This window comes from Pleurodeles waltl, chromosome 1_1 (genome assembly GCF_031143425.1).
Source record: "Pleurodeles waltl isolate 20211129_DDA chromosome 1_1, aPleWal1.hap1.20221129, whole genome shotgun sequence".
Taxonomy (NCBI): domain Eukaryota; kingdom Metazoa; phylum Chordata; class Amphibia; order Caudata; family Salamandridae; genus Pleurodeles; species Pleurodeles waltl.
Window position 1 is genome coordinate 898,915,353 of NC_090436.1, and position 12,058 is coordinate 898,927,410.

The following is a 12,058-nucleotide window of genomic DNA, read 5'->3' on the forward strand; positions in this document are numbered from 1 at the left end:
TTTGCTTTGAGATAACAGGTTTGAATGCATTTAACTATCCATCTAGCAATGCCTTGTTTGGAAATTGGATTTCCTGAATGAGGTTTTTGGAAAGCAACAAATAATTGTTTTGTTTTCCAAATTTGTTTAGTTCTGTCAATGTAGTACATTAACGCTCTTTTGATGTCTAATGTATGTAGTGCTCTCTCAGCTACAGAATCTGGTTTGATTCAAGTGGAACGGTGATATGACTTTTGGTAACAATTTTGGATTTGTTCGAATAACTACTTTATGCTTGTGTATTTGAATAAATGGTTCTTGTATGGTAAATGCTTGGATTTCACTTACTCTTCTTAGAGATGTGATGGCAATTAGAAATGCAACTTTCCATGTTAAATATTGCATTCCACATGAGTGCATGGGCTCAAAAGGTGGCCCCATGAGTCGTGTTAATACAATATTGAGGTTCCATGAAGGAACTGGTGGTGTTCTTGGTGGTATAATTCTTTTTAGGCCTTCCATAAAGGCTTTAATGACTGGTATCTTAAACAATTAAGTTGAGTGGGTAATTTGCAGGTAAGCTGAAATTGCGGTAAGATGTATCTTAATGGATGAAAAAGCTAGTTTTGACTTTTGCAAATGTAGCAAGTAGCTTACGATGTCTTTAGCAGATGCATGTAAAGGTTGTATTTGATTATTATGGCAATAATAAACCAACCTTTTCCACTTATTTGCATAGCAATGTCTAGTGGTTGGTTTCCTAGCTTGTTTTATGACTTCCATACATTCTTGTGTAAGGTCTAAGTGTCCGAACTCTAAGACCTCAGGCGCCAAATTGCTAGATTCAGCGATGCTGGATTGGGGTGTCTGATCTGTTGATTGTGTTGAGTTAACAGATCTGGTCTGTTTGGTAGTTTGACATGGGGTACTACTGAGAGGTCTAGTAGTGTTGTGTACCAAGGTTGTCTGGCCCAAGTTGGTGCTATGAGTATGAGTTTGAGTTTGTTTTGACTCAACTTGTTTACTAGATATGGAAGGAGTGGGAGAGGGGGAAAGCGTATGCAAATATCCCTGACCAACTCATCCATAATGAATTGCCCAGAGACTGATCTTGTGGGTACCTGGATGCGAAGCTTTGGCATTTTGCGTTTTCTTTTGTTGCAAATAGGTCTATTTGTGGTGTCTCCCAATTTTGGAAGTACATATGTAGTACTTGGGGGTGAATCTCCCATTCGTGGATTTGTTAGTGATCCCGAGAGAGATTGTCTGCTAATTGATTCTGAATCCCTGGAATAAACTGTGCTATTAGGCGAATGTGGTTGTGTATCGCCCAATGCCATATTTTCTGTGTCAGGAGACACAACTGTGTAGAGTGTGTCCCTCCCTGTTTGTTTAGGTAATACATCGTTGTCATGTTGTCTGTTTTGACAAGAATGTGTTTGTGGCTTATTATTGGTTGAAAAGCTTTTAACGCTAGAAATACTGCTAATAGTTCTAGGTGATTTATGTGAAACTGTTTTTGCCGAGTGTTCCATTGTCCCTGAATACTGTGTTGATTGAGGTGTGCTCCCCACCCTATCATGGAGGCATCTGTAGTTATTACGAATTGAGGCACTGGGTCTTGAAAAGGCCGCCCTTGGTTTAAATTTATATTGTTCCACCATTGAAGCGAGGTGTATGTTTGGCGGTCTATCAACACTAGATCTAGAAGTTGACCCTGTGCCTGTGACCATTGTGATGCTAGGCACTGTTGTAAGGGCCGCATGTGCAATCTTGCGTTTGGGACAATAGCTATGCATGAGGACATCATGCCTAGTAGTTTCATTACTATTTTGACTTGTATCCTTTGGTTTGATATATGACCTGTATTACATTGTGAAATGCTTGTACTCTTTGTGGACTTGGCTTGGCAATCGCTCTTGCTGTGTCGATTGTTGCCCCTAAGTATTGCTGTGTCTGACACGGCTGAAGGTGTGACTTTGTGTAGTTGATTGAGAAACCTAGCTTGTGTAGGGTTTCTATGACGTATTTTGTGTGTTGTGAACACTGTTCTAGTGTGTTGGTTTTGATTAACCAATCGTCTAGATACAGGAACACATGAATTTGCTGCCTTCTGATACGCGCAGGTACTACTGCCAGGCATTTTGTAAAGACTCTTGGTGCAGTAGTTATTCCGAATGGCAACACTTTGAATTGGTAGTGTACCCCTTGCAATACAAATCTTAGGTACTTTCAGTGTGAAGGATGTATTGGTATATGGAAATATGCATCCTTTAGGTCTAGTGTTGTCATGTAGTCTTGTTGTTTGAGCAGTGGGATTACGTCTTGTAATGTCACCATGTGAAAATGGTCTGATTTGATGTAGGTATTTATTGTTCTTCGATCTAATATAGGTCTTAGTGTTTTGTCCTTTTTGGGTATGAGAAAGTACAGAGAGTAAACTCCTGTTCCTTTCTGTTGGATTGGTACTAATTCTATTGCTCCTTTCTGTAGCAATGCCTGGACCTCTAGTCCTAGAAGATCCATGTGTTGTTTTGACATATTGTGTGTTTTCGGTGGGACGTTTGGAGGGAATTGTAGAAATTCTATGCAATAACCATGCTGGATAATTGCCAGAACCCAAGTGTCTGTTGTCATCTCCTCCCAATGTTTGTAAAAATTGCTTAGTCTCCCCCCCCACAGGTGTTATGTGTTGGGGATTTGTGACTTGGAAGTCACTGCTTGTTTTGAGGAGTTTTGGGGTTTTGGAACTTCCCTCTATTCTTTTGGAATTGCCCCCCTCTATATTGCCCCCGAAAACTTCCCCGCTGACATTGGCTTTGATAAGTGGGCCTTGCTTGTGAGGTTGTGGGTTCTGTAGGTTGACCTCAAACCCCCCCCCCTAAATTGTGTCTTGCGAAATCTGCCTCTGCTCTGTGGGGAGTAGAGTGCGCCCATGGGTTTTGCGGTATCTGTGTCTTTTTTAAGTTTCTCGATAGCAGTGTCCACCTCCGGCCCAAACAACTGCTGTTCATTAAAAGGCATATTCAGCACGGCTTGTTGTATTTCCGGCTTGAATCCAGACGTACGCAACCATGCGTGTCTCCTTATTGTTACTGCAGTATTTACTGTCCTTGCAGCTGTATCTGCTGCATCCATTGCTGACCGTATCTGATTATTAGAGATACTTTGTCCTTCCTCCACCACTTGTTGTGCCCTTTTCTGGAACTCTTTGGGTAAGTGTTCTATGAAATGCTGCATTTCGTCCCAATGAGCTCTATCGTATCTTGCCAGAAGTGCTTGTGAGTTGGCAATGCGCCATTGGTTTGCTGCTTGTGCTGCAACCCTTTTCCCCGCAGCGTCGAATTTGCGGCTCTCCTTGTCTGGAGGTGGAGCGTCTCCCGAGGTGTGAGAGTTTGCTTTCTTGTGAGCTGCCCCAACAACCACAGAGTCTGGTGTTAATTGCTGCGTAATATAAACAGGGTCTGTTGGCGGTGGCTTGTACTTTTTCTCCACCCTGCCTTTCACAGGATCCTGAAATACTTGTTTGGAGTGTATTACCATTCCAGGGAGCATAGGTAAGCTTTGGTATTGGCTATGAGTGGAGGATAGTGTATTAAACAAAAAGTCATCCTCAATCGGTTCTGCATGCAAGGTGACGTTATGAAAGGCAGCTGCCCTTGAGACCACCTGCGTGTAGGATGTACTGTCTTCAGGTGGCGACGGTCTCGCAGGGTAACAGTCTGGGCTATTATCTGATACTGGAGCATCATAAAGGTCCCATGCGTCGGGATCATCTTGACTCATTGCAGTATGAGTCGGGGATTACATCAGTGGTGGAGTGGCTAACTGTGATGTGTGCATTGATGGTGGTGGAGATGGTGGCGGAGTTGTTTGTCTTGCCACCTTTGCCTGTGGCTGCTTGTCCTTTTCTTGAAAGGCAAGTCTTCTTTTCATTTTAATTGGGGGAAGAGTGCTTATCTTCCCTGTGTCTTTTTGAATGTGGAGCCTCTTTTGGGTGTAGTCTGGCTCAATCGATTCTAGTTCTTGTCCGAACTTATGTCCTTGCATTTGGGAGGACAAACCCTGTTCCTCTGTGTAGGAGCCTGTTTTCGGTTCCGAGGCTGGATGTTTCGGAATCGAAACCTTTTCGGTCGCCTTTTTGGGCTCCGACGAAACCTTTTTTATTTTCGGCATCGTGGTCTCTCGGTGCCGACCCATTTCGGTGCCACTGTCTCGGTGCCGAACTTGCTCGGAGCCGCTGTCTCAGGCCCGAGATTGCTGTGTGGCGGTATCTCGACCGGAGTCGGATGACTTCGACACCAGCGTGCCCTTTTTCGATGCCGATGATCGGTCACCTATTTTTCGGGTTAAGCCATGGCCTGTTGGCGGTGGCGTCCCCTGGGCTTTTGTGGTCTTCTCGTGAGTTTATTGTTTCGACGTCTTACTCCCGGTTTTCGGCGTTTCTTCGGGATCGAGCTCCTGGATGGAGAAGGTTTCTTCTTCCTCCTCGAAACGCCCTTGTCCTGTCGGCACCGAAGCCATCTGCAGTCTTCTCGCTCTTCGGTCTCTTAATGTCTTCCTGGACCGAAACGCTCAACAGGCTTCACAAGTATCTTCCTTGTGCTCTGGAGACAAACACAAGTTACAGACCAGATGCTGATCTGTATACGGATACTTGTTGTGACATTTTGGGCAGAAGCGGAATGGGGTCTGTTCCATCAGCCTTGAAGAGACATGTGGCCGGGCCGACCAGGCCCCGACGGGGGATCGAAAAAACCCCGAAGGGCCACCGGAGCTCTTCAAAAGTCGGTGTCGATCTGTTGTAACTAACCCGATACCGAACGCAAACAATACCGACGATTTTTCCGAGATTCTAACTAACTTTCCGACCTGAAACACGGAGCGAAAAGGAACACGTCCGAACCCGATGGCGGAGAAAAAACAATCTAAGATGGAGTCGACGCCCATGCGCAATGGAGCCGAAATGGGAGGAGTCCCTCGATCTCGTGACTCGAAAAGACTTCTTCGAAGAAAAACAACTTGTAACACTCTGAGCCAAACACTAGATGGCGGGATGTGTAAAGCATGTGTATCTGCAGCTACGCATGCCATCGAACATATATATATATATATATATATATATATATATATATATATATATATATATATAATAATTCCTGGTCTTCGTTTCAGTGATCCGCACTCTAGTAGTCCTTTTGAACAACAGAGAAGTAGGTTGTTAGCCCAAAGTACTGCTAGTGTTACTAACAATTCAGACATTATGGCAGGCGTTAATAAGTCTGTCCCTCCTCATTTCCTTTCGGATAAGGGTGATCCTATTTTGCCAGGGAAAAGATGAAGGCAGATACTTGATTCATACTAACTTGCAATTGGGGACCAAACATTTTCGGCAGTTCGCAAACGAGCTGTATTATTACATAGTTTAGGTATAGAAGGGGGACATCTCTATAAGAGTTTGGAGGAAATCATCATTGGTCATGGGGAGGATGAACCAGACAATGTTTTTGACATGTCTGTAATGATGTTGTGGAACCATTTTTGGTGCACAGATAAATGCAGTACTGGAAATGCACAAATTTTTCACAAGAGTGCAGGGGAAACAGGAGAAAATTGGCACATAAGTTGCAGCCCTGGAAACGTTAGCTCGTACATGCGAATTTGAACAACTGACTGATTCTCTTGTCAGAGAACAGATTTTCAGGTGCACAAACAATGTAAAAGTACAAGAAAAAGTATTAGCAAAAATCCCACTTTGAAAGAGACAATAGCTATAGTTGAAGGTACGGAGAATACTACTGCGTGGGTGCGTGAAATGCATGATCAAAAAGAAAAAGGCAACATGCTTGTGGATGAGTGAGTGAATGAAGTAAGAGGAGCTGGTAGAAATGCAGAGAAGGAAGCAGACAAACCTGAGAGAACGAAGAGCAAGGATGGAAATAAAAGGTTTGAAAAGAAATTTTCTCAAAATTATACTCTAAGATCAAAAAAAGTGGAGGTGTGAGATGTTTTAGATGTGGCAGCGAAGGACATCTTTCCAATAGTTCTGTATGTTTCACAAGGTTAGCAGTCTGCAAGAGATGTGGTAAGAAGGGGCACTCTGCCAGGGTGTGCAGACGGAATAAACAACAGGCGTATTAACAGGTATTAAAGGAGAAGAAAAATTTGAAGAAAAATGTATTTTCAGTATAAAGGATTATGGATGTGTGGAAGCAGATCCCATAGAAATGCCGGAATTTGAAATTGCGGTGGTAGGGAAAAATGTTTGTACTTGCGGATTCGGGCTCACCATACACGATGATTGGTGACAAGAATTGGAACTCAATATACGAGAATGGAGAAATTGAATTACTACCACCAGTTGTAAGGCAAGAAAATAGATGCTTTGGGTTATTCAGTGATGAGAATTCAATTTGATGAGCGTGAAGAAACTGGGAAAGTGTATGTAGGGAAGTGGGGTGATAACCTTGTAGGTTGACGACATCAAATGGACATGGGGATAATATTAAATCCAAATTCCAAACAGGAAGTGTTAATAATGGTGAATGACGGATTCTCAGATGAGATAGTTTCCAGGTTTCCTAAAGTATTTGGAGATGATTTAGGGTTACTAAAGAATTTTGAATAAGAATTGTTCTCAAGAATGGTGCAATACCATGTGTGTCTAAAGTAAGGAAAGTTCCTCAAATGATGTTAGCATCACTCGAACAAGAATTAAAAAAATGTAAAGAAAGAAGAGTAATTGAAGAAATTGAGTGCTCAGAGTGGCTGCCCCCCCATAGTTCTAGCACCAAAGGATGGCGGTAAAGAGATTCATATGTGTGTTGACTTGAGAAGATTAAATAAACACATCTGTGTTGATCGTCAACCATTACTGAATAGTTCTGAAACTTTGGCTTTAATCTAAGATGTTAAGTTATTCAATGTGATGGATTTGTCCTCTGCTTACCACCACGTTATGCTCTATCCTGATTCTAGGCCATTAACGTACAAGTTACTTACCTTCGGTAACAAAATATGTGGTAGAGACATATTCTAGTTGCAGATTCCTTACCTTAGAATTTTCCCTCAGGTGTCAGACTGGATCCAGAGATTTTTCTTCAAGCAATACCCTTGCGCGTTGGTAGGTGGCATCGGTCGACTCCGCAGGTGTCGTAGTCGCCGTGATGACGTCGAGAGTAGTACATAGATGCCGCCATCGTGCAGTGACGTCAGTTTCTTTTAACGACTTTCCACGCCAGAGCGCGGAGCCACTAGGGACTCTGAGATTGGTGCACCAGAGCTAAGGACCTGAAAGGGGGAATACCTGTCCCTAGAAATGAGTTCGCACGTGGGAAGTATGGGTGGGCGGTAAGGAATCTGCAACTAGAATATGTCTCTACCAGATATTTTGTTACGGAAGGTAAGGAACTTGTACATCTGATAGAGACTTATAGTTGCAGATTCCTTACCTTAGAATAGATACCCAAGCAATTCCATCCTCAGTGGTGTGCTGCGAACCAAGATCATACTAGAAACTCCTGTAGGACCGAACGACGAAAGTAGCAGTCTCAACGGACCTGACTATCCTGGCAGTAATGCCTAGCAAACATGTGCAGGGACGCCCACGTAGCTGCCTGACAGCTGTCCATGGCAGGAACTCTGCGTGCTAACGCAGTGGAAGCAGCAGTTGCTCTGGTGGAATGAGCACGCAAGCCTTCAGGAGGTTGCATTTTAGCCAAAGCGCAGCACAATTTGATGCAAAGAAGCACCTATCGAGAGATGCTACGCGTTTGCACCGCCTTCCCTTTCTTCGCACCCACATAGCCAACAAGGAGTTGATCGTCCACCCGGAAATCTTTAGTACGATTGAGGTAGAATGCCAATGCTCTTTTTGGGTCCAGACGGTGGAGTCTCTCCTCCTCATGAGAAGGATGTGGGGGTGCGTAGAAGGTAGGCAAAGTGATGGACTGGCCTACATGAAATGGTGTAACCACCTTAGGAAGGAAGGAAGCAAGCTCTAGTGAGTAACACCACTTTGTCAGGGTGTACAGACAAGTATGGAGGTTATGAGAAAAGGGCCTGAAGCTCACTCACCCTGCGAGCAGAGGTGATAGTGACCAGAAAGACAGTTTTGAATGTGAGGAGCCTCAAGGGGCAATTATGCATTGGCTCAAAGGGGGTACACATCAAATAAGTACAAGATTAAGATCCCACTGAGGCATGATAAATGGAGTGGGAGGAAATAAGTGGGTGAGGCCTTTTAAGAACCTACTCACAATAGGAGATTTAAAGAGTGAGGGCTGATCAGGTGGCCTAAGAAAGGAGGAAATGGCAGACAAATACCCTTTAAGGGTGCCCAAAGCAGAGCCCTGCGGGGCTAAAGAAAGAATGAACAGAAGAACCTCTGACGGAGGGGCAGAAAGGGGATCAACAGATTTTTTGGTACACCATGCCACAAATGTATTCCAAAGACAGCCGTATACAGTTTTAGTCTATGGACGTCTGGCTGTAAAGATAACATTGCAGACCTCGGGTGGAAGGGCAAATGCCGTCAACTGTTGCCGCTCAATCTCCACAAATGAAGGCGGAAGTTGGACAGGTTCGGGTGGAGGACCGTCCCCTGCTGCTGCGACAGAAGATCCGCCCAAATAGGCAGACTGAGTGGAGGATCGATGGACATGCTCAATAGCTCTGGAAACCACACTCTTCGAGCCCAGTCCGGAGCCACCAAGATAACTTGAGCCCGGTCGTACTTCATTTTCTTGAGAACTCTGGGCAGGAAGGCGTAAAGGAGGCCGGAGCTCCACTCAAGATGAAAAGCGTCTCCGTGTGAGTGCCGCCTTGGAAACTCCAATGCGCAAAACAGCTGACATTGCGGGTTCTCAGCAGAGGCGAACAGATTTAACCAAGGCTCTCCCCACTTGAGAAAAAGACCTTGTGCCACCTCCGGATGGACACGCCATTTGTGATCGACTGTGCGTCGGCGGCTGAGTTTGTCTGCTCTGGCATTGAGAGAGCCTGTCAGATGTTGAACCATCAGGGTGATGCCCTGATGTTCCAGCCATGTCCAGAAGCATAGTGCCTCCTGTTAAAGGGTCCAGGACCCTACCCCGCCCTGTTTGATGGAGTACTACATGGTGGTAGTGTTGTCCGTGAACACCTGCACCACTTTCCCTTTGATAGAGGGAAGGAATACTTTAAACGCCCGGAGATCCAGCATATTTATGTGGAACCCCGACCCCGCCAGAGATCAGAGGCCTCTGATCTCTGCCTCTCCCATGTGGCTGCCCCAACCCAGAAGTGATGCATCTGTCACTATGGAGAGATCTGGTTAGGGAAGGGAGAGGGATCTGCCATTGACCCAATTTAGATTTGAAAGCCAACACTGCAGGTCTTTCACAGTCCCCTCTGATATCTGGACCATGTCAGAGATTTCCCTGATGCTGCGCCCACTCGAACTTCAGGTCCCACTGCAGAGCCTGCATATGCCATCTGGCATGTGTTACTACCAGGATGCAGGAGGCCATGAGGCCCAGCAGCCTCATAGTCAGTCTCACCGAAACCCAAGACCGAGGCTGAAAGATCGGAATCATAGTCTGAATGTCTTGGACATGCTTGTCGGGAGGATAAGCCCAAAACTGCACTTTATCCAGGACAGCTCCAATGAAAGGGAGCATCTGAAAGGGAGTCAGGTGTGACTTCAGCATACTTATAGTGAACCCCAGCTTGTGCAGGAGGTTCGCTGTAGGCTGAAGGTGGAAGACGACTGTCTTGGGTGAAGGCGCCTTCAACAGCCAGTCGTCGAGGTAGGGGAATCGTTGGTAACGTCTGTGGGCAGGCAGGATGGGGATGTGGAAATAAGAGTCCTAAAAGTCCAACGCTACCATCCTGTCTCCTGGTCTAAGACAGACAGAACCTGAGCCAGGGTGAGCATTTTGAATTTCTCCTTCTTGAGGAAGTAGTTCAGGTCCCGAAGGTCTAGGATAGGATGTAAGCTCTTGTCCTTCTTTGGTATCGGAAAGTAGCGGGAATAACAACCACAACCTACTTCTGGCACAGGGACCCTTTCTAAAGCTCCCTTGGCCAAGAGAGACGCAATTACCTGGCAGAGAAGCACCAAATGATCCTCCGGAAGATGATGGAAGGATGGTGGCATGTGTGGTGGTGCAGATTCGAAAGAGAGGGAGTAGCCCTTCTGAATGATCTGCAAAACTCACCCTTCCGTGGTGATATGTTCCCAGTGGGGCAGGTGATGGTGGATCCTGCCACCAACTGGGTGGGAGTGAGGGGACGGACTAGGAGGGTTTGGAGATCGCAGCGGGGGCAGCGATGGACTGGACAGACCTCTGGTTCCCTGTCCCACAGCCACGTGTGATTCCGCGTCCTCGGTCATGCATAGGCTGGCCAGCGCGCGTGGTACAGTGGCTGGGTAGAGGACACGACAGGGCTCCCCTTCCGTGTCCACGAAAGGGACGAAAAGCAGACTGTGGTTGGCGAGTGGCGGAGGAAAGACCAAGGGACAGAGCCGTAGCCTGGGAATTCTTGAATCTCTCCAAGACTGAGTCCGCTTTGTCTCCAAAGAGATAGGAGCCATCAAAGAGCATGTCCATGAGTGACAGTTGGACATCCCCAGAAAAACCAGAAGTATGCAACCTGGACTGGCATCTGAAGGCCACCGTCGTAGCAACCGATCTGCCCAGAGAGTCGGTCATATCCAGCCCACAACGGATAGTGAACTTTGCTGCGTCTCTCCCATCTTTCACTGCTTGGGAGACAATAGCACGGGCCTCCTCTGGTATCTGTGGCAGGACTTACACAACCGTATTTCACAGGGAGTGGGTATAGCGGTCCAAAAGGCATGCGGTGTTCACGGACTGCAGCCCGAGACTGGAGGAAGAAAACAACTTCTTACCAAACTGTTCCAGCCTTTTTGATTTCCTGTCTGGGGTTGCGGAAGGGAATGTGCTTGAAGAAGATGAAGCCTGAATGACAAGACTCTCAGGACTGGGGTGTGGGGACTCGAATTTAGGGTTGCTAGGAGCGGGCCGATGGTGGCGTGAGAGAGTCCTGTTCACAGGAGCCCCTGTGTTGGGTTTGGAACAAGTACCCAAAAGGACATCGGTGTGGGCTTCACTGAATCGCAAAAAGGGTTCTGAAGTGGAAGCTCCAGGCTGAAGCGCCTCCTTCAGGAGATTAGACCTGACCTCTACAGTAGGAAGCTCAAGGCCAAGGACCTCAGCTGCCCTACTGACCACCATACCATAAGTCGCTTCCTCCGCTGTAGCCACGGTAGGAGGCGACAGCATTCCAGTGTCAGGAGAAGTATCCAGACCACTGGTGTCGCTCAATTCCTGAGCCCAGTCCAAAGATGGGTCATCCTGGTATTCATAAGGGTTCAGGGACCCCTCCAATCCCTCCCTAAATTCATACCCATAGGAAAAGTGTCTGAATCTGACCTGGGGCGAATAGATCCCATCAAAGAAAGGCGACGTCGGCCGATGCCACTCAGATACCGATTCGTCAGGGATAAGCTCCGGGTCGACGTCGATAGTGGGCACTACCGATGTCGGGAGCATCGACAATCGACCATGCGCCGGGGAAGGTGTCAAGGGTGCAACCGGCACCGATGCGGATCTGCGAGTGGATCCGGAGGGGACCTCGGTGGCCGGAGCCAAAGCCGCCAGTGTGGAACCGAAAGGCTCCTCAACCAAACCCCTTGGGCCCAAACGCAGACAGTCCGCCCAACGATGAGGCGCATGGCCTCATAGAACACTAAGCTGGACGGGGGTCGCTCCGGCTCCGGGAAACTCGGGGAAGGGTGGAGCCGACCCAGACGCAGGCTCCGAGGACGGAGGCCTTGATCGTCGACGCTCTTCCTGCGTCTCGTCAGTCAAGCGACGGGGCGAAGTCAAAGAGCGATAGGGCCTCTTCGACTTCTTCTTACCTGCACCCGAAGATTTAGAAGAAGACGAGTGGTGATGGCTCCGCGAACTGTCTTGAGAGCTTCCTCTCGACCGAGAATGGGACTTAAGCGGAGTCGACTGCCAGGCCGCCATTAGCTTTATGGACCACTCCCTCAAACCTTTCGGATGCATGG

At 47.0% G+C, this 12,058-nt stretch overlaps 1 protein-coding gene across 2 annotated transcripts in view; it reads right to left on the reverse strand.

Annotated features, from left to right (window-relative positions):
* The window catches only part of VPS13A (vacuolar protein sorting 13 homolog A), a 1,844,906-nt gene that overhangs the window by 906,429 nt on the left and 926,419 nt on the right, over positions 1-12,058 (reverse strand). The gene's annotated exons all lie outside the window — the stretch shown is intronic.